At 42.3% G+C, this 22,436-nt stretch overlaps 1 protein-coding gene and 1 pseudogene across 2 annotated transcripts in view; one reads left to right on the plus strand and one right to left on the minus strand.

Moving 5' to 3' along the window:
- Positions 1–22,436, minus strand: part of scinla (scinderin like a) — a 56,881-nt gene that overhangs the window by 12,656 nt on the left and 21,789 nt on the right. The gene's annotated exons all lie outside the window — the stretch shown is intronic.
- Positions 8,217–11,810, plus strand: LOC142400918 (uncharacterized; annotated as a pseudogene).

Below are 22,436 nucleotides of genomic sequence, written 5' to 3' on the forward strand. Positions count from 1 at the left end.
AAGTTTTCTAAAATGCAACAAATCTTTTACATTTAATTTATTTGAATCTTTATTTAACAGACATGGTTACAGAAAAAATATTTTCATTGTCTTCTCTGACCAACTCCATTTTATTTAGAAATATAAACAAATCTAAAATTTGATACCAACAAAACACTCAAAAAAGTTGGGTTGGAGACATGTTTACCATTGTAATTCTAAAGCCATTGGACGCAGTGAACATCTTTTTATTCATTTTACATAAGCGTGTCCCTAGAGAACTTGGTGGCATGAGCTCTCTTTTGAAAATGGCTCGTTGCATTACACATTTTCAGGGAGCATTTCTGGATGCAGCAACAGACTGTGAAGAATGAAAATTGTTTCACAAAGTATTCTGGAGCCGGTGTGACTATATTGATCATGTTTTCTCATTCAGGGCTGCCTAAGCTCTGGAAAAGTTATATGAAATAGTAGTTTCTCCATGAATCACAATTTTATCCACTGTAGATGTTGAAAGACCTAAATTCCTTGATTTGCATTGAGAAGATACATATGATGTTTTTTAACATAGATAATAAAATACATTTTAAAGACCGCTGAAGTAGCAAATGTCAGATTGCAGAAAATAAATGTTAAACTCTTTTCTTCATATGCACACATCTCCAAATGTAAACTCATTAAACTGTTTGTATAACATATTCCATAAATATTCTTACGTATTTAAAAAATCCAGTGATAACAAAGTAAAGTGGCTGTGTTGACCACATTCATTGTTTAGATGCTTATTTGGGGGCTTGTTGGTTTTCATGAATGTTCCAAAGCTGTCATAACAAGAACATCTTTCATAGCTCCGGCAGACAATATATTTTTGTTTTTTTGTTGTTATCTTCACATACTGTAAACACCAACTCACACAAACAATTCCAAACTATTTATTAAACCCACTGATGTTGTTTCACCATTGCTTGCCTCATTTCACTGTGGATTCAGAATGCAAATCTTGTAAACACAAACAGAATAATATGGCAACTGAAAAGTCTCCTCTAGTTCATAACAGGTGTGGTTAACATGTTTAGGATGGGCTACAATACCTAAAGGCTTCAACACATCATGTAAGCACATCATGCAACAACCATTCATACGAACAGATTTGTTCTTGAGTCGTGCGTACAAGTGATTTAAGAGAATTTGCGCATTCACCAATTGTTTCGTATTTTAAGTTTTCTTTCAGGTACGAACAGAATTTACGAGTGATCCAGACCTGTCATAGGAGTTTCGTAAAATAGTCCGCTGTTATTCGAATCAATTTTGCTTGACTAATGGCTTGTTTATTTAATTACTTTGAAGCAATCATAAATAAATATATACATTATACCCCATATTTATGCTGACATTATTCTGTTTGACAAAAATTATGCACTAATTGAAGTTTAATTTGACTCTGTACATAACAAGGTCAATAGGAAGTGTAACCAGCGCCTAACTTGCTACTTTTGGATGCCTTAGGCCTCAGGCTCAAGAGAGCGTGTGTTCCGAGACCGTGTAGATATCCTTGCGGAGACAGACGAATGGCTGACATCGCAATTTAAGCCTGATTTATGGTCGGAAACCAGGTCGTCTGCGTGTGTGTCGCAGTTAACGCAGACATGCCCCCGCATGTCTGCGTCAACTCCGCTCTACACTATGCGTATTTCCGGTTTGCTAACCGGCTAATGGTGACGCTAACCGTGCTAACCGTGACGATTCTTTCGCCTCTCTGCCAGCTCCAGTAGTAGCAATATTTCTTCTATTTCTAGATCGATCAGCTGCATCTCAATCAAAGTGCGCATTCGTCCAGTCGCCATTGTTGTTGAATAACCTCCGTAACCGTATCACCCACAATCCTAGCTTGTTCGTGATTGTCCCTCTTGCGTTGTGGCGTGGGATTAACATAGCGCAGACAGCGCTTCAAAAGTAGGCATAAATCAAAAATAACTGCGACATGCTCACTGCGACACACTGCTGCGAAGTATACACGAGCCTTAAGATTGCCAAGGACTATGCTACTGCAAATATGCAGCTTGCTAGAGCCACAACTACAGAGAGAAACTCGCCAATCAAACCCAATTCCACCACACGTCCAGGTCCTCATCACCCTTGGATCCCCCTTTCAGAGGGAAATTGGAGATAGATCGGGTGTGTCCCAGTCCTCTGTGAGTCGTGCACTCCCCTTGGTCATCAAAACTCTCATCAGTTTATCACCCATGGTACATCAAATTCCCATGCACCGCTGTCGAACAAGTACAAATTAAGAGGGACTTTCAGGCCATGGCTGGACTGCCAAACATAATCGGAGCAATAGACTGCACACATATACGCATCAAAGCACCTGTGCCGTTGTTTAGCACACTAGTGTTTTTGTTTATACATTTAGCAGACACTTTTAACCAAAGTGACTTATAAATAAGGATATAACATTATAGCTAACGATAAGCTACATAGAAGGAAAGCACTAGTCAGACTCTGTCAGGTGACAGGGGTGACAGTGTAGAGATAGAGTGCAGGCATTGAGGGAAGTACAGAAAGAAGGCCAGGTGGATGTGTCTCGATACAACGGGGAGGGGGGGACTGTTCTATAGCCCAGAGAAGGGCTGCGTTTTGCACAATATTGCCATGAACAAGGGTCTCCCACTACCTGACCCAGCCGGCAGACAACATGCCAGAAGACCCCTCTCATGGACCGCCCCATCAAAGTGCCATCATGATGAGGTAACAACTGATTGCACGGCTTTAGTGGCAATCATCAAGCGTCTGGCCATGGCGAGAAGTTTTTTTAAGCCATTTTTATATCAAACCATTTGCTCTTTATTTTCATTACATTACAAACTACAGGTGACACGGAATTAACAGCACTCGTAATTGCTTCCCATTTCTTTGCTTTAGCAGGTCTCGTAATTCCACTGCTGACACTAATAAAAATGACAGATTTTCCTTTTTGGATCTCTGAAAGAAGAACTTCAATCTCAGGGCCCGTAAAGTTGTTCTTTTTGCGCCTTAATGCCATTCTCATGACTCAACACTTAATACTTCCTGGTATTATTTTGAGCGTGGAGTATGCAAATTTACTATCCTCGTGCACGTGCACTTAAATACCCACGGGTGGCATTCATCATTTACGCAGGTCATTTACACACTTTTTACGAAGCTTGTTGAATCTGACGAGGCATGTTTGTACGAGACCTTACGAAAAAAGTGAGATAAATTTAGAATAAAAATACGAAAATGTTCTTGCATGAGGCCCATTGTTTGCAGCCAGGCTAATCTCTTTTCTATTTCTATTTTTTGAGAATAATTTGATAAAACTGATTCCGTGAATCTTATTTTAAACTTTAATTCACACACACTTTTTATTGCTTCTTGTTTCCTGTCTTTATGCTATGCTTTGCTGGTATATGCATTAATCTAATCTTTATTTAAACTCCAGTTATACAAACGTGTAGAGGCCTCAAATCAACACAATTGAGACAATAAACAGAAGATGAAGGCACAGAAATAAAGAATGTGGGTACAAAGATAGAATTATTTAGAAGGTGTAATCAGTAAAATTCACACTCCAGCTGTCTACATATACAATAAAAGTGTGTCTACACTGTGTATAGCACTGTATTCTCATAGTAAGAAAGTTCCTGGGGTACAACAGAATAGTCATTCTTGCTTTGGAAAGTTTCCTGAGTGAAATTACCAGGAAGTATATGGCAGTCGTGATAACAGCTGGTTGAATTCTCAAAATGCTCTTGAAATGTGTTCCTTTCGCATATGAAACACTGAGCAATACTTTGTTAAAAAAGATAGTTCCATTATTCCACAATTCCTTGCATCCAACATTTAAAGCAACAGTCAGTTATTTCATCCAGTTATACTAACTGTGATTCATGTAAACAAATATGGGGACAAGGGGTGAGAATGAGCAGCCTGTGACAATAAAATGAGGATCTTCTTAATATCATTTAGGCACAGAAAAAAAAACATGATAAGAATTACAAGAAAATAACTTAATGTTTATTTTAAAGAATATTTTGTGAACATCTGTAGTTTCAGTACAGCAGTCTCACTGTGATGTGTGGTCAGATTCTTGTTGACCATAGATGTCACCCTATGAATTTCTCCTTTCATTTTTCTTATGTCTTCTTATGTCTTATGTCTCATGACATTTTCTAGCTAGCTCAAGTTTAAGTACATAGAAAAACTCCTTAGGAGGGGATTTAATTTTTCATTTCATACCCTCTCTTACCCTCTGGTTCAAATCTCGGCTGAGGTGTTTCTTTGTAGAATTTGAACACAAAGAGAATATACATGTTCTCCCAGTGCTTCCATTGGTTTTCTCAGGGTTACCTCCCACAGTTTAAAGTCATTCATGCTAGTTTGATCAATGATTCTAAATTGACTACAGTTATGGGCGTATACGGTGTTTGTTTGTGCCTCAAGCGTAGGGTGTACACAACATCTGGCTCCAGCACCAAGGTTGAACAGGTTAAACTGGTGAGAAAATTAAAGGATACAAGTGTCCTTTTTTTAAGTCTGTGTGTGGAATCCATGAGAATTTATTCAATAATATACTAGCGAGGCTCTGATCAAGCACAGGCAACAGAAATTTGGTTAAATTTGCTGTTCTGGTATTTATCAGGCAATGGCAATGGCTTCCTGAACCACAAACCCTGTGATAAAAATCAACTTGCTAGTAGTTATCTGTATAATTGGTGGTTCATTGAGTAGTGGTTAAAGGATATTCAAGGGCAAAAACTTTTCTTAATGGTTTCAGGTTACACTTACTGCTTTTAATTAAAACTGTATCCTGACATGAGTATTTAAACAGAAGAAGAGTAGAAGTACATTTTTTTCCTGGACCAATTTCTAACAAGTCTCTGGTGCCCTCTGTGGGCTCATTAATTGTGAGCCTCTAAAGCATATCTCGGTCAAAGCCACTTTTAACTGGCCATAAAGTGAAGGTAAAACTACAAGTAGTTCAGTTTAATTTCCTAAATAACAATTTCTTCAGAAAAAGATGGATGTCTGGGTCTTTATTATGCATCAGCATTGTCTGGTTTATTTCCCAAATGATTCAAATTACCTTTACATCACTTTCTATGCTAAATCTACAAACACATACTTGACATAACATTCATCTATGACAGTACACAGAAATATCAGTTAATTTAACCCAGAGAAGCAAGTGCTGTGAAATACAATTTATCTCCAAGAATCTTTGAACCAGGATTCATGCAAAATGAAGGAAAACGTTGTACTTTTATTTACCAATAAACTGTAGAAATGGAGGAGAGCAATGAAAGCAGCTCAAGTATCTTCTAAGATTTCATCTTGGTAATGAAATGCAGATGGGGTATTTTAAGCTTCTTCTTTCTGCACAGCCTTTTTGGCAGGATGTATGATGTCAGGTGTATTGGAGCTTGGAAAAGTTGAAAGCTGGTTCCAAACAAAAAGCGGAGGAGGGCTCACCTGAGCCCTGCCGCCAGTTTCTCCATGGCAGCTTTGCGCTCTTCTGCTTTCTGCTGTGAGCGCCGCAGGACGTTCCTCAGCTCTTGGAGATGGTCCAGCGTGCCCACCAGCTCGCCTTTCACTGTTTTCATCTGGCTTTCCAGCATCTGTGTGTGATGGAGGGAATTTCTCCTGTATCGTCTGCTGGAGCGCACCTTCTCCTCCAGGTCCTCAACTATAACAACAAGTCAACAAATAACCACGTTCACAAACCACACATGCCAATGAGAATTTTTAAGATTCGAAAGTTAGAAGGCATTGTTTGTTATACAAACCCATGTTGTCCTGGTAGCCCATGCTCTCTGAGCCTGATTCTGTCTTCTTATCCAGCAGGTTCTTGGTTTGCTGCAGCATCTTTTCCATCTTGGCGAGTTCAGTAGCCTTAGTGTCGCTGTCTCGACGAATTCTCAGCAATTCCTGCTCCCTCTGTGTTAGCTCACTGTGACACTTGCTCATTTTGGTTGTTGAGAATCTGAACTGCAAAATTTGAGATTCAACACCAGGACACTGACTGACTTGCAACACAACAGCCAGCAGCCTCAGCGAACACAAGACTAAAGGATGATCCTCAGAGATTAATTTCAGCATCTGACAATGCTCCACATTTGAAACCTTCAAGCAGCACAGACCTCTCTTTCTACTGCACATGAAACACTGGTTTGTTTTGTAGCTCAGCTGTACTGCTGCTGATAGATGGCTTTTTATAGGCCGTAACCTCAGCACATGTCTGGAAGTCATCTGAAAACAGCCCTCTCTTCGTACAAACCATTACAATTAGCAAGTCATAAGATTGGCCTTGCAAAGCCCTGGGGGAATATTGATCATTTTCTCACTTACTCTGAGGTGGCAAAGCTCTTGGGAAAAGCAGAAGTTGGAGATAACTAAAATATGTTGGAAGTGATAAATAAAATTGTTGACATTAGTTGATAAAAATGTGTTATTCATTATGTATTGGGTAGCATGGTCCTTTAAACATCTAAAACAAGAATAATTCCTGCTTAATTCAAGATAAATCTGTGAAACGCTGTGTAGAAGCAACATCAGATATGATCTGTATAGCTTCATGTTTGTTTTTTCAACACAAAGCATGCGTCCAAGTCTTTGTCATGTGGCTCATGACCCCTCTGTCTCTTGGCAGTTTGTTTTGCCTCTGTTGGTTGAGGTGGGAGTGGAGATACAGAAAAGCACTTTGACTGGAGATGATGTGGTGCCCAATTTGTGCCAACATTTAGAGTATTTTGTGACTACCACGATTACAGTAGAAGTTCACTTGTGGGTTGGGATTCATGAAAACAAATCTCCTCTAGACTTACTTCAGCTTTATGTTTATATGTTGAGCTTTCTGGTAAGTCATATTTGCAAGGACTTTCAGCATCCTTGAGTATTTTAAGAAGTTCACAAATAGTCATACTGGGTAAAAGTTCTACTACTTCACAAGCTGACTTTTACCAAAATCTGACCCACTTTTTGGTTAATTTATTAGAATAAGTGAACTATAAAACTACCAAAAACATTCAGCTTTGTTTCTTTGTCTCTTATTGAGTCATAGGCAGTGGATTTAAACAGATGCAATAACAGATTTGCTATCATCGTGGAACCTGTGAAAGCTGTTTTGGATTTTATAGTGTCAAGAAGAAATGGAAAGAGACATGTCCCTTATATCTGTCAACACAATCCTTCGTCGCAATTATGCTCTGGTTGTGGTGTTTGGTGTTCTTCTGAGTCGTAGGTTGGGTTGAGAAGGCTGAAAATCCTTTCCTTCAGGGTGGAGTCTGGCTTGCTCCCTGCCGTCACACCTGCATCTCATCAAGCATTATCAGGAGTGTCTCTTAAGGACCCACGAGGAGCAGTCAGCCTTCACTAAATTATCTCTGTCTCTAGGATGTTCGCGCCTCTATTCCTGGAAGCGGCAATCTGTCCTGTGTTACTGTTCCGCCAGTCTTGTTCAGATCTGGTTCTGCAAACGACATTCAGTGGAATGCTCACTTCACTTCTATACTTGTCTGCTCACCCTCCTGTGGCTCATGCACCTTTCCCAAATAACCAGTGGACTCCTGCAAGAAGAAACATTTTGAACTCAATTCAACCTCTGGATTACTCCATGGAAATTTCTCTAATCACAAATCAGGAAAAAAAAAATAATGTCTCTCCTCTCCCAGAGACTTTTACCTCCCATCTGGACACGTCCTTGGATTCTCAGACAAGTGCCTCATCACCAGTTCAAATTAACCATTTTACAAAAACTCAGTTCTCCCAATGTGCTGATTTAAGAGTCTGCTTTACTTTGGCTAGGTGAGCCGTGACATCCTTTAGGTTAGCATGCAGTGCCCCTGTATAGAAAAGATGGTCACAATATGGCATATAGCCAGAACAATGACACTGGAATCAAAATTTAACATGGCGTGACATGAATGTACGGCGTGAATGTGACTCCATTGTTGGGATGGGAGCTGCATCTTGTAAAGTCTGCACTCTATTATCTGTGCCTGGGATTATTATTACCTGGATGCTTTTTGTTATATCTGGTCAAAATCATCGAATCTGATGGAAAAGGAAACACAACAGAGGCGAGGAAAAAAAGAAAAGGGACCTTACCTGGAGAAACTGCATCAAAACTACTTTTTGACACTCTGTTGTGTATTGATTATTACAGTTATTACAACATTTGATGTCTCATCTTCTTTTGCCAAGCTATAATGCTGTAGATGTATGTCAGTAAGAGACAGAAGAATGTAACTGTGGAAATGTGTTGTTGGTAAAAAAATAAAAATAAAGTTAAAAAAAAACAAAAAAAAAAAACTACTTTTTGTGGACTTTTTAGTGGATGCACTTGAAGTTTTGAGTTTCAAATCTCAGATCTGAAAAAAATCAGAAGCTTATGGACAGTTTTGCAGTAACAAATTAAACCAACAACAAAACCATTTATCTATGTTAATCTCGTTCTGTCATTTTTCTTTGACCTGTATTTAGATCCCGAATGTGCCGGGGTGTCTGGAGCACACAGGGGTGGTCATGCATCTGATCAGGGAAGCCCAGGAGAACAAGGGGAACCTGGTGGTGCTGTGTTCGGACTTCACAAACGGCTATTGGTCCATTCCCCACAAACTGGTTGAGGAGGCCCTGCAATACCATATCCCAGACAAGTTTAGAGACCTCATTCTGGACTACTACAATAGTTTCAGTTTGAGAGTCTCTGTTGGGTCTACAACATCAGACTGGCTCAAGCTTGAGAAAGGGATTATTACTGGATGCACCATTTCAGTGATTCTATTCACACTTGCCATGAACATGCTGGTGAAGTCTGCAGAGGTCCAGTACAGAGGTCCCTTCACCAAGTCCTGTGTCCGCCAGCCGCCCATTAGGGCCTTCATGGATGATCTGACGGTGACAACACCACACGTCCCAGGGAGCAGGTGGATCCTGAAGGGCCTGGAAGAGATGACCACCTGGGCTCGCATGTGCTTCAAGCCAGCAAAGTCCAGGGCCCTCATTTATCAAGCGTTCTTAGGAACAGATCTGTGCGTAAAGCGTGCGTGCGATCATTCCTGAGCAAAGTGTTGGATTTATGAACATGTACTTGAACTTAGAAATGTGCCTAAATCTACGCACAGCTTTGACCATGCTTACGCACATTGCCTAGTGGTAGAATTACGAAACTGCAAATGGTGTTGATTGCTGCACAGGGGAATATTACAATGTTCATTCAATTGTTGCATTACAGTATGTCTGACGGCATTTGGGTCCGTGTAGCCTATGCAATTCCAAAGCACGGTGCATTAGACCTACCTGGCATTCATTGCATTTCATTCAGAGTGTAACAATAATTGTTTCACCAGAAGACCTGACAATAATCAGCCTAGTTTAATTGATATGGGTATAAAAGGCACATGTAGGACATCTATAATAACTCCTTGATTTAATTGAGCTACATCAACATTTAATTTCCCTCTGGGATAAATAAAGTATTTTTGAATTGAATTTGAATTGAATTGAATTGAATTTGAATTGAATTGAATTGAATTGAATTGAATTGAATTGAATCCCATTCAGAACGCAACATGGCCCATCTTGCATTGCTTGAGGATCTGGAAAACCGTGCGCTACGGAGGGAGCGCGTGTTTAGGGAGCGTGCAGATTTATTGGCAGAAAGTAGTGAGTGGCTTCTAAGCAGGTTCAGATTTCCAAAACATATATTGCTCGACCTCTGCCGTGAATTGGGGCCATTTCTCGAGCGAGAAACTAAGCGCACGCAAGCCATACCTGTGCATATACAGGTGCTGTCCGATTCCTTTATTTTGCAGAACAGCTCCGTGGGCCTTCGTTTACAAGAAGGAGCTGTTGAAGATGGATGGCTTATTGGTGAGTGTTGCGCACCATGTTTGCAACATTGGTTATATGTATGGTCAGTGTTCGAACTACGGGGGGACTCGGGGGATCTGAGACCCCCTGAAACTGACACGAGACCCCCGAAAACATGATTTGGGAAATGTTGAGGGGTCTCTAAAATATTGGCAAAATGTGATTTCCCCTAATGAGTTATGATTGCAGACGCGATGCGTGTGTGGAGGTGTGGAGCCTGTGTGCGTAATTGGCATAAAGCTGTGCTGTCCGCCGCGTATGATTCTGTATTGCTTCTCATGTGTTTTCGAGATCCGCGCTCTGAGTCAAGCGCAAGCAAGCAAGCACGTTCCGGTGGCTTTTAAAGGGAATGTTGGTGCCATATATGGTTAATTGGGGGCGTTCCATGATGCAAATTAGTCTGATCGTGCCCGCGCAAGGTGAACTGGCAGGTGTGGTATTTATCATTGCAGATTACCTACCAGTGTGCGTACGACCTGTGTAAGAACGTTTGATGAATGCCGATTTTTTTGTACTTGGGCACATTCTAAATTTCACTCATACGACAGGATTTAGAAGGGATTCTATGCACTAATGATAAATGAGGGCCCAGATCTCTGGCGTTGAAGAAAGGAAAGATCACCAAAAGGTTTCGCTTCACACTTGGCACTACCCAGATACCATCAATCACTGGTCAGCCTGAAAGACACGGCAGCCATCCGTGCAACCAACCTTTCCGGAAGCCTCGCTAGCAGCAGTTGACAAGTCAGGCCTACCTGGCAAAATCAAGGCCTGGGTTTACCAACACAGCATCCTCCCACGGTTTCTCTGGCCCCTCCTGATCTATGAGGTTCCAATCTCCACCATCGAGGGCTTTGAGAGGAGAGTCATCAGGTTTCTGTGAAAGTGGTTGGGTCTACCTCTGGTGTGAGCAGTGGCTCATGGAAGAGCTGGCCAGGGCAGTGGTACAACATCTCACTATGACAAGGCACAGGAGAAAGACAGGAGATCACTGGTGCAGCAAGAGGTGGCATCAGTAGAGGAGGAGCGGGCCAGCATTATGGTTGGAATGCGGCAGCAGGGAGTGTGGACTAGATGGGAGCATTCAAGGCAAGGCAAGGCAAGGCAAGGCATCTTTATTTATATAGCGCATTTCATACCACAGGCAACTCAATGTGCTATGAATTCCGTGGATGGAGCTGTAGAAAGCAGAGCCCCATCGTATACAATTCCTGATCCGGGCTGTCTATGATGTACTACCAAGCCCATCCAACCTGTTCTGCTGGGGATTGGTGGAGTCACAAGCCTGCAACCTCTGTCTGAAAAGGGGGACCCTGGAACACATCCTCAGCTTCTGTTTGAAAGCCCTTGGCGAGGGGTGCTAACGCTAGCGCCATGACCAAGTCCTGAAGGCCATAGCGAACACCATCAGCTGTGGAATTGGCCAATGCAAGCGCCTCTGCCCAGTGAAGAACACCATTGTTTTCGTCCGGGCTGGAGAGAAGCCATCATCAGCTGCCAGGGCCACCTCATCGGGCCTGCTTGCAACAGCACAAGACTGGAAGTTGTAAGTTGACCTGGGGAAGCAACTGAAATTCCCAGAAACTGCCGCCACTACAATACTGCAGACCTCTAAGCAGATCATTCTCCTAGAACTCACCGTACCCTAGGAGGACTGTATCGAGGAGGCCAATGAGAGGAAGAGGGCCAAATACACTGAGCGTGCGGGGTGTGAGCCCATTGAGGTGGAATGCAGAGGGTTTGCTGGCCAGTCTCTCTGCAGGGCCTACAACATCCTGGGCATTATAGGGGCCAGTAAGCGAAGGGCCATCAAGGAGGTCACTGAGGCAGCAGAAGTTGCCTCAAGGTGGCTGTGGATAAGGAGAAGAGAACCGTGGGTGGGTAGCTCTACCTGGACACAAGCTGAGGCCGGATCAACCCCAGCTGGGTCGTCTGGGTGAGAGTGTTTGAAAGACCCGAAACACTCAGTGACCCCAGGTAACATCACTGATGATGTGTCCAGGGTGCATCAAGTTGATGTATATTACAAAAGATGTAAACTCTAAAAAAAATATACTTTTAAATGATAACTATCCTATATTTTGCATACTATTTAAATCTGTTTTATGTAAGTACCTTTTGATAAATTCATCTTCAAAACTTCATGTTTGCAAAAGACGAAAATACTTTATTTTTCAGGTGAGATGTTGTGAATGGCCTGGCGACCTGTCAGCTGGGATAGGCTCCAGCCCCCATACATCCCTAAATTAGATTAAGCGGGTATAGAAAATGAAAGGATGTTGTTGTTAGGTTTCAGACCACTGCCCATTTTGCTTTCCTTTCATTCTCTAAATCATCTACATCCTGACTTCTGAACACATCTTCTTACAGATGCATACCATTGCCAATCTGTTGGTTTCCTTAGCTAGGAAATTGTTTTTGAATTGGCTCTATATGAATGAATTGGATTGTTTTGAAATTAATTATGATTACAATGAATTGAACTCCAATTGGCTTGAATTGGACTATATTATTTAAGTGCCTTGAGATGACATTTGTTGTAATTTGGCGCTATATAAATAAACTGAATTGAATTTAATTGAATTATTATTATTGCATCCTCTAAGGCAACGATAATTTCCAAGTGTGTCCATTGAAACACACTATTTCATAACAAACAAACAAACCAAAGGTAACACAATACACTTACACATCCTATAACAATATTCTAAGTACTATATCAGACTATAATGGTCATAACACACCTATTTATTTTATAGTTTTCTTATAGTTTTTATAGTTTTGACGTCACGCTGTGCCTTAAAGCGTGACGTCAAAAGGACGTTTCTGGCCTAACACACACCATGAAAAGGCGGCGCAGCGCGTTGTCATGCACCAGTCGAAATTTGTAACTTGGCGCGCGCAGAGAACGACAAACCGGATGGACCAACTCGAAAACAGGCTCACGGCTGACGGTTGTGTCATGTAAAATACTTTGTGGAATTATTTGTAAATAAATGATGTCGTTAGGAATTTGCTGTTGTTTCATTCACTGGTGTTCACTGGAAGCGGCGTTGAGTATTAGCGCTATATAAAAGCGATCTATTATTATTATTATTGTTGCATCCTGAAAGGTAACGATAATTCCCAAGTGTGTCCATTGAAGCACACTATTTCATAACAAACAAACAAATAAAGGGTAACACAATACACTCAAAAGTCCTATAGCAATATTCTAAGTACAATATCAGACTATAATGGTGAGAACACACCTAATGAAATTTCAACTTCTGCGGGCTCATCAGCTAAGTACTGGGTGAGAATGCTCAGGAATTTGGAGGTGAGATGGACACCATCATGCCTATTGAAATTTCAGCTTCTGCAGGCTCATCAGCTATTATGCAAGTAATCTTTCTCTTTCGTCGCCTTTTCGCCAGCAAGGTTCTAAGCAGCAGTATCATTGATGACAGTGCTGCAGTGGCATTGTTTTCTTCTCCACTTTCGTCGTTGCAGGGTAGTTAGTGGTAACTTTCACGTAGCAGTGACACCTCTGTGACGGAGAAAATTGCAACTACTGGCGCATCGATTCGCGCCGCTATAAATGGCCGGCACGAAACCATGACGTCATCAACACCGCTCGAGCGAGCCATCCATGCTAGAGCCTTTAGACTCTTCAGCACTTAAGGAGCCCAACTCTGCCTTCACCCCATTAACATATATCCACATGCATGTGGCACAATCAAACAAACACACACAAGACCTTAACAAACTAAACCACGAGGCAAATTTGAAATCCCCTTGGCACATGCATTCTCTCTCGCAAACACACACATGATAAGCCATGTACCTGCCCAATCTAATAATTCCTTTTGCTGCAATTTCAAAATCTAAACTTTTCTTTAGTTGCTGTGTAGCTTCTTTATATTGAGAGGATATGACAGGAAGCTGCTACAAGCTGCTCCTGTGATATTCTGGTTTAAAAACTGATTCCAGCTTCAATCATCTATTATTACTTTGCCACACATCCCTGCATGAACTCACGCGCCTCCCAGGCGTTCCATGTTTTCCATCTGCAGTGTGACTTGCACTCTTTCTCATCCTGCAGGCTGGTCACATGCAGAAACACAAACAAAATCAGCTCTATTTTTTTAAATCATAAACCAGACTTTGTGAAACAGTGCATAACATAATGTCCAGCTGGCCTCTACCGAGAACTGAATTTGCTTGCTAAAAGCATTGTTGGCTTTTTCCTAAGGAGCGCCCCAGACAGATGCAGCATAAGAATAATTCTATCCTAATCAAATACTAGAAACTGAACTCTTTTCCCATAAACCACTCTTACAAAATAAGAAAATATTAAATCATAGCTACATTTTTTACTATTTTGAACAAGAAAGCACTGTCTCTCTAAAACAGGAACAAAGAAAACAGAAGAAAAGAAAAAAAAAAAGAAGCGTTGCAAGTAGATCAATTTGATGTGCTTTGATGAACAATGTAGCAGCTAAATAAAATAGTTACTAACAGTTACTGATCACATTTTTCCCTCCGCCAGCAGCTCAATGTCCACAGGTTTGGTCATGTGCCCGTGGCTGAGTTTCTCCTCTGGAGCAACTGAGGTCCTTTGTGCTGCCGAGTTCTTGAAACAAAAAGAATGTGAGTCATGAATTTGGCTCATTAGCTATTATATGCTATTAGCATGTTGCCTATCAGGCCATGCTTGACTGTGTAAATGTCTTTTCAACCATTCCATTTATTAGATGTCGTTGTCTCCAAAATGCTCACCAGGAGAACAGTGAGGCATAAGTGGGTCAGTTTGAATAATATTTAATTGTTTTGTTCCACAGACTCATCACGAAAAACACTAGCCATCACATTTACATAAAACACCCTCAAAGCGATGTACACCATCTGTGATGTCAGACCAGAACTGCATATTTTCAGAAATGCTGATTAGTAGATAACGTGCTTAACGTGCTTCCATTTGTGGGATAAAAGAAAATATGAAAGAATTCATGCCAGAGATCACTCAGTGACTTAAATCAGCTATAAGTAATTACACATCTGTCACAGAAGAAATGTTTACTAAATGCTGAGTAAGCCCATAATAATATTGGGCCTCTTGCAAGAACAACCACTGTATCGAGACACACCCACCTGGCCTTCAGGTTAGTGCGCTCCACAACGCCACGGGTGCTTTGAATGATGCCCATATGTGTGCAGTCTATTGCTCCAATTATGTTTGGCAGTCCACCCACAGCATGAAAGTCCCTCTTAATTTGTACGTGTTCAACAGTGGTGTATGGGAATTTGGTGTACCATGGGTGATAAACTATTGAGAGTTTTGATGACCATGGGGAGTGCATGACTCACAGAGGACTGGGACACACACCGATCTGTCTCTGATCTCCCTCTGAAAGGTTCCAGTGGCCAAAAATCCAAGGGTGGTGAGGACCTGGATGTGTGGTGGAATTGGGTTTGATCAGCCTTTTTCTCTCTGGAGTTGTGGCTCTTGCAAACTGCATATTTGCAGCAGCACAGTCCTTGGCAATCTAAATCACGATGTCAGCCATCTGTCTGTCTCCGCAAGGGTATCTACACGGTCTCAGAACATACGCTCTCTTCCAAGAGCCTGACGCGCTAAGGCATCCAAAAGTAGCAAGTTGGCCGCTGGTTACACCTCCCATTGACCTTGTTACAGAGTCAAATTAACCTTCAATTAGTGCATAATTTAAAGGTGCCATGGCATGAAAATAAATGGAGGCTTTTATATATTTTTATAGGCTTTAGTGGTCCCCTAATACTGTATCTGAGTTTTTTCCCCCAAAATTCTGCCTTGGTGCAGAATTACAGCCAGTCCCAAAAATGAGCTTTCCTTAGGATCCTCAGAATGAGCTGTTTAGGGTCTGCAGCTTTAAATGCAAATTAGGAGGAGAAAGGCGGGGCAAAGATTGCTCTGGTTTGCAAAGACGCACGTAGCGCTAGTCATTTCAATCAGGGGAAAGAAAGATATCGTGCGCGCCAAAACACCAACAGCAGGACGGCTATCAAAACAACAAATAAGTACACAACACTCGCGTTACAGTAAATGAGGTGTCCACTCGCATACCTCATGCTATTTACCGTTACATTAGCGACAGTGACTGAGCTATTAGCTGCAGTGCTAACGACACAGACAGACTGACCATTTTGACTCTGGAACCATGAATGATCATTATCCTGATGAAATGCATTGAATTTGCGGATTCATTGTTCTTCAGGAAGCTTGAAGTAGGGGGTTTTGGTCTAAAATGAGCGAGCTAACCATCTCATGGGCATGCAAACACCTCCAACAGCCCAGTTGGCAGAGATGAGAGCTTGCTAACATGACACACGCATACCTGAGGCTATTAGCTGCATAGTTAACGATACACACACTTTCTTGTGGTAACAAGCTATGTAACTATACTGTACATACAGGAAAGCAACACAGTTATAGAGCGTTAAATTACTTACTTGTCCGAGGTCTGTAGTTGGGCCAAAGAGAGTTGGTACTGATCCAGGGTTAATTTTCAGACGTTCGGCAAGGCCAGCTCGGTATTGGCCCAAGTTCTGGAAACATTCATCGGTGAAATGTTTGGCGCACACATACACAAATCTCTTCGGTTCTGTCGTCACTTTCCCAGAAAAACAAAATCTGTCCACTGGTTCTTTAGAGGTTCTGATGCAGGAGCTCTAAACAGATTTTTTACATCCATGTACAGAGCAATGAGCTGGTCAAAGAGCTGTGGGCGGGGAAAGGCAGTTTGGGCATAGCCATATATGGGCTCTAGGGGGAAATAACCTCGATGTCACATGAGGCAGCTTTCCCGATCAGGCCACCTGCATGGTCACATTACCAAAGGCGGAGAATAATTTCCAGTGCAGGGTTTAGGTCTATCGTCATTTTTAGCCCCTGGGGCACCGCAGGCAGGCTAGGGGAACTCATATTAATGTTAAACAACCTTAAAAAGTGAAAATTTCATGCCATGGCTCCTTTAAGTCAAACAGAATAATGTCAAAGTAATTAAATTTACAATCCATTTGTCAAGCAAACTTGACTTGAATAACAAAACTCCTACGACAGGTCTGGATCACTCGTAAATTCTGTTCGTACCTGAAAGAAAACTTAAAATACAAAAAATTGGTGATAAAATATATAATTATTATTATTATAATGCGCAAATTCTCTTAAATCACTCGTATGAACGACCTAGGAACAAATCTGTCAGTACGAATGGTTGTTGCATGAGGCCTGTAGTGGCACTCTGTGTCCTCAAAGTTCGTTGTACCACCTTTGCAGCTTGTCAAACAACCAGTATTTGAATAACTCGACTGAAACCAAGTCTTCCTTTATGATGTTTACTAAGATAACTGAAAAAATACATTTACACAAGAAATTAAAAGGCTTGGTACAGATCGGTCAAAAAACTGTGTCGCTTCCATTGTCTCCAACTGCAATCTGACCTTGAACGTGGATACAGGCAATATCAAAATTACGCATTACGTAGAGGAAGCAAAATTACGTTTCACAATAAAAGCATCTTTTTACACTAATACTATACTATACTAAGTTAAAGCTGCAGTCGGCAGGTTTTCAAAATTCCGAGTCTAAAGTCAGAAAATTCGAACTGATACAACTCTCAGGTCCCTCCCCCAACCTCTAACAAGCTCCGAATCGCCCCCCAAACCCCTCCCCCTCTGTGGACGAGGTTGTGCCAGAGAGTCTCTATTATGAGGAGAGGGAAAACTGGCGGCTATTTCCGGGTGGTACTGCACTCTAGGGGCGCCAACGAAGCAGTGCAGAGCACGCCGAACTCTATGGTGGTACTATGAAATCCACCTTAGATCCAGCCATTGCTTTGGATATAATTTTTTATATTTTTTCATTTTAATTTTCCTAAAGGCAGGATAAATTATCCTTTCAAACAGCACTTGGTTTGATTTTTTAGACTCACTAGATTTGTTTAAAATACACATTTATTGTCAGTATTGCATCCCGAGTGACGTCACGCATGTGGCATCACTTTACGGCATGGTCAGTCCTAGCGCTGAGCTAGCAGAGAGGGGTTAGCTCAAATAGTTACAGATTTCAGCACAGCCCTTTTACATACTCTCTGACTAGCCTCTGGTTTAGCTTTGGTTGTTGTTAGCGGCACCAGGTTAGCACTCTGGCACAGTGGACGAGTGCCGTAAAGCAGCCGGTCGTAATCAGCCGTGCGTTCTTCAGATTCCGTTAGCTAGATGCTAGCGGATACTGACTCGCAAATGCCAGACCTGTAAGAAAACAGAAAGCTATAACTCCCAGGTTATTGTACTTTCAATATAAATCCACATCCCTCTGTCAGAAATCACAGTATTATTTTCAGGTTTCAGCCGCTAGCGGGGACATTTTTTGAGTTATTAGCGCCAGCCCTATGGAAAATGGTCATTCTGCACTCGCTCGCCAGCACCCCCAGAGAAAATCAACTGAACTGCAGCCAAATTTTTTATAATGGGGCGAATAGGAAATGGAACGGCTGTCTGTAAAAGGGCTGTGGTTGTGCATGTGAGTTCACACCAGTGTGAGCGCACACAAGCTGGGGCAGACTCACACTCAGCAGCGTGTGCACAAGCTGTGATTGACAGGTAGGATTCCTCCACCCTAACTTGATTGGTTAAAAACAGCCGGGAGCGCAAGCATGATTACAGGCTTCAGAGGGAGCTACAGATTTCGTTATTTTTCCTAAACAGCCTATTTAATATTCTACTTCCAGAATCCCATGACAGTTCAAGCTAATATGACTAAAAAAAAGTTGCCGACCGCAGCTTTAAGCATTCTAGAAAATATAATCACTATGAATTTCTTCAAATTAAATTAAGCATTTTTAAACATTTTTAATCTAAATTATTATTCTATGAATTCCCCATTAACTGGCTCTTACATTACCCGGCCCCTAATTGGTTAGGCTGGAAAACTAAGCAATTATCAACTTAAAACACTAAGAGCCAAAATCCTAAACTAAAGAATGTCCACAAATATCAACTTGTTCTTCATTAGTCTTTTGGCGTAACTTCCTGAAGCAGGCATAGCTTGTTCACAGGTCGCTCCAGCGTGCTGGTCTTGGTCTTCACTTTCACTCTTCTCACCGCTCCACTTGAGTCTGGCAGTGTTTCAACTATCTTCCCCATGACCCAGGAGTTGCGAGGAGAGGAACTGTCCACCAGAAGCACTACGTCGCCTGCCATTAAGTTTCTTCTAGGCTTCAGCCATTTCTGTCGCTCCTGAAGAAGTGGAAGATATTTGCGTGTCCAACGAGTCCAGAATAGGTCGGCGAGATATTGGACTTGCTTCCATCTTCTTCTGGTATAGGTGTCATCTTTGCTGAAGGGTTGGTTGAGCCTTCAGAAGCAGTACATGGTTCGGGGTTAAAGGCTCAATGTCATTGGCATCATCTGAAACACTTGTGAGCGGCCTGCCGTTGATTATACTTTCAACTTCACACATTACTGTATGGAGACAGTCGTCGTTCACTGACTGTTCTTTCAGTAGGGAATTGAGGATTCTTCGGGCAGTGCGAATTTGTCTTTCCCAAACCCCACCCTGATGGGAGGCAGCTGGGCTGTTGAATATCCACTTTATCCCCTTTGGTTGCAGGACTCTCTCAATTCGTTCATTATCCAACTGTTGGATGGCTTCCCTTAGCTCTCGTTCAGCCGCCACAAAGTTTGTGCCATTGTCTGACCTCATGGTGGTAACTTGACCTCTCCTACATATAAAGCGACGAATGGCGTTTATGCAGGAGTCCGTGTCGAGGCTGTCAGCAACTTCGATGTGCACAGCTCGGAGAGTGAGGCACGTGAACATTACCCCATATCTCTTCACAATACCCCGGCCCCGTTTAACCTCAAACGGGCCGAAGAAATCAACGCCGGTGTTCGTGAAAGGAGGTTGGTCTGGGAGGAGGCGATCTTCAGGTAAGCTTGCCATCTTTTGCTCACCAACCTTGCCAGTCATCCGACGGCACACCGTGCATTGACCGATGATCTTTCTGATTGCAGAATTGGCTTGTGGAATCCATTATCTCTGTCTAATTTGTGCCAACATATAATTGCGTCCACAGTGGCCTGTTCTCTGATGTACATCCCTCAAGATCAAGGTAGCAACTTTGCTATGTTTAGAAAGAATCACTGGGTGTTTGGCACTTTCTGGCATAGCAGACTTGTTAAGTCTTCCACCTACTCTCAAGGTGTCGTCTTGAAGAATCGGGTCAAGCTTATACAGCACACTGTTACGACTGAGCTGGCTTCCATTCCTCAGGACCATGATTTCATCCTCAAAGTGCTGTCTTTGACTGAACTGTATTATTTCTGCTTCAGCAGCGTCCAGATCATCCAAAGTGAGTGATATCTTTTCAGTTTGAAATTTCTTCATGTGTTGTTCTAACTTTTTTCTTTGTTTTTCAGGGTCAAGTTCAGTTTGGCTGATTGTTCTTAACGCCTCTTTGCGTTCTTCTTTACGCTCCCTCAGAGCATCCTTTACTTTAACAATCCAAGCCACTGATCGTTTCAGTTTGTTCCAATCAGAGTGATAGGTAAGTAGCTGGTTCATTGGTGCCATACCTTCTTCAACTTTGACTGTGTGAACAGCAGGGGTGGAAAGTAACGAATTACATTTACTCACGTTACTGTAATTGAGTACTTTTTATGAGTAATTTGTAATTTTCTGAGTAGTTTTTGAAATGTGTAATTTTTACTTTTACTCGAGTACATTTTGACCCAAGTACTTTTACTTCGCTACATTTGAAACCCATCACGTTACTGAGTAAAACAAATATTTATGGTAAAATTTATGGTGTTATTTATGGTTTAAACAGCTGTCCCGGAACTGAAAGTCAATAGCTGGGTTTCACTTGACGTCACTTCTGTATTTTCTAAGCGCGCGAACCTAAGTGGTGGGCAACTGGAGCTGGGTCCCATTGAAAACACAGTGTTTTGTCTGCCACTTTTTTGCCCAAAATGCCTCAGTTTTGTGCCGTTTTTAGATGTTGCAATCGGTCTAACCGAGAGAAGGGAAAGGGTTACTATCGAGTACCTAAGGGACACTCTTGATTTTCCCATAAGGAAAGCACGGTGCTTCTCGCCATGCTCATTCTCCAGCAGTAGATAAGACACAGTGCCGTAGGCGTACTCTGAGGCATCTGAAAATTGATGTGACTGCGCTGCAGTAGTGCATCCGAAGTTGGTGGGTTTCAAACATCTACTCACATGGAAGTTGGAGAGGTAAGTGACATCTTCAAGCCATCTGCTCCACTCTTCAGCATGCTTTCCGTCAATGTTTTCATCCCAGCCGAGATGTTCGTTACAGAGATCTTTCAACAAAAGCTTAGCAGGCAAGATAACCGGCGCCAGAAAGCCAAGAGGATCGTAGATGGAGTTGACGATTGACAAGATTCCTCTTCTGGTCACTGGCTTGTCTTGCAGCTCTATTTTGTACGTGAAAGTGTCTGATTCTGTGTCCCACTGCACACCGAGTGTTCTTTCCACTGGTAGAGTGTCGTGTTGTAAATCCAGGTCTCTGACTTCAGTGGCTCTGTGCTCTGCAGGGATAGACGTTAGCACCTTTCTGCTGTTGCTCATCCACTTTGTTAAGGTGAATCCTCCACTGCTGCACAAAGCTTGAAGATCCTTGACCAGTCTCACTGCATCGTGTTCTGTGGCTACACTTTTCAGGCAGTCATCTACGTAGAAATGGTGCAGGACTGTCTGAATCGCATCTGGAGATGCAGTGTCTCTGTGATCCTCCGCAGTTCTTCTCAGTGCATACGAGGCCACACTTGGAGAAGAAGTGGCTCCAAAAAGGTGCACTGCCATCCGGAATTCCTCCATGGGCTCATCCAATCTGCCGTTGGGCCACCAAAGAAAGCGGAGTAAGTCTGCATCATGTTCTGGCACATTAACTTGATAGAACATTGATTCAATGTCTGCCATTACTGCCACAGGCTCCTCTCGGAATCTGAGGAGGACACCAACTAACGTGTTGGTAAGGTCGGGCCCCTGGAGCAACTCACTATTCAGGCACCGATCTTGGTAGGAGGATGTGCTGTCAAATACCACCCGAAGTTTCTTCTTCTTTGGGTGGTAGACTCCATGGTGCGGTATATAGAACACCTTGTTGTCCTCTCGGGTCAGTTGGTGTGTTGGAACCCGTACCACGTAGCCCTTGGTAATGATTGCTTCCATAAAGTTCTTGTAATCTTCAAAAAACTCTGGACTCTTCCTGAACTTCCTTTCCAATGACGTGATGCGTTGCTCTGCCACACAACGATTATTAGGCATCTGGAGCTTCTCATTTCGGAGTGGCAATCCGACACAGTAATGCCCATTCTCAAAAACTGTTGTCTTTTCCACAGACCGCAAAAATTGTTTGTCTTCCTGAGACAGCTCTTCCTTGTCATCATAATTGCGTTCCGGGAAATCAGTGTTGTACTGTTGGATCAACATGTTCTCTATTTCCACCAATGAGATTCTGTTCACGGATGCATGAGGTTGTTCATTCTCAGTTTAATTTTTCCTTGTAGGTCCACTCACGA

The sequence above is a fragment of the Odontesthes bonariensis genome, chromosome 15, assembly GCF_027942865.1.
Source record: "Odontesthes bonariensis isolate fOdoBon6 chromosome 15, fOdoBon6.hap1, whole genome shotgun sequence".
Classification (NCBI taxonomy): Eukaryota; Metazoa; Chordata; class Actinopteri; order Atheriniformes; family Atherinopsidae; genus Odontesthes; species Odontesthes bonariensis.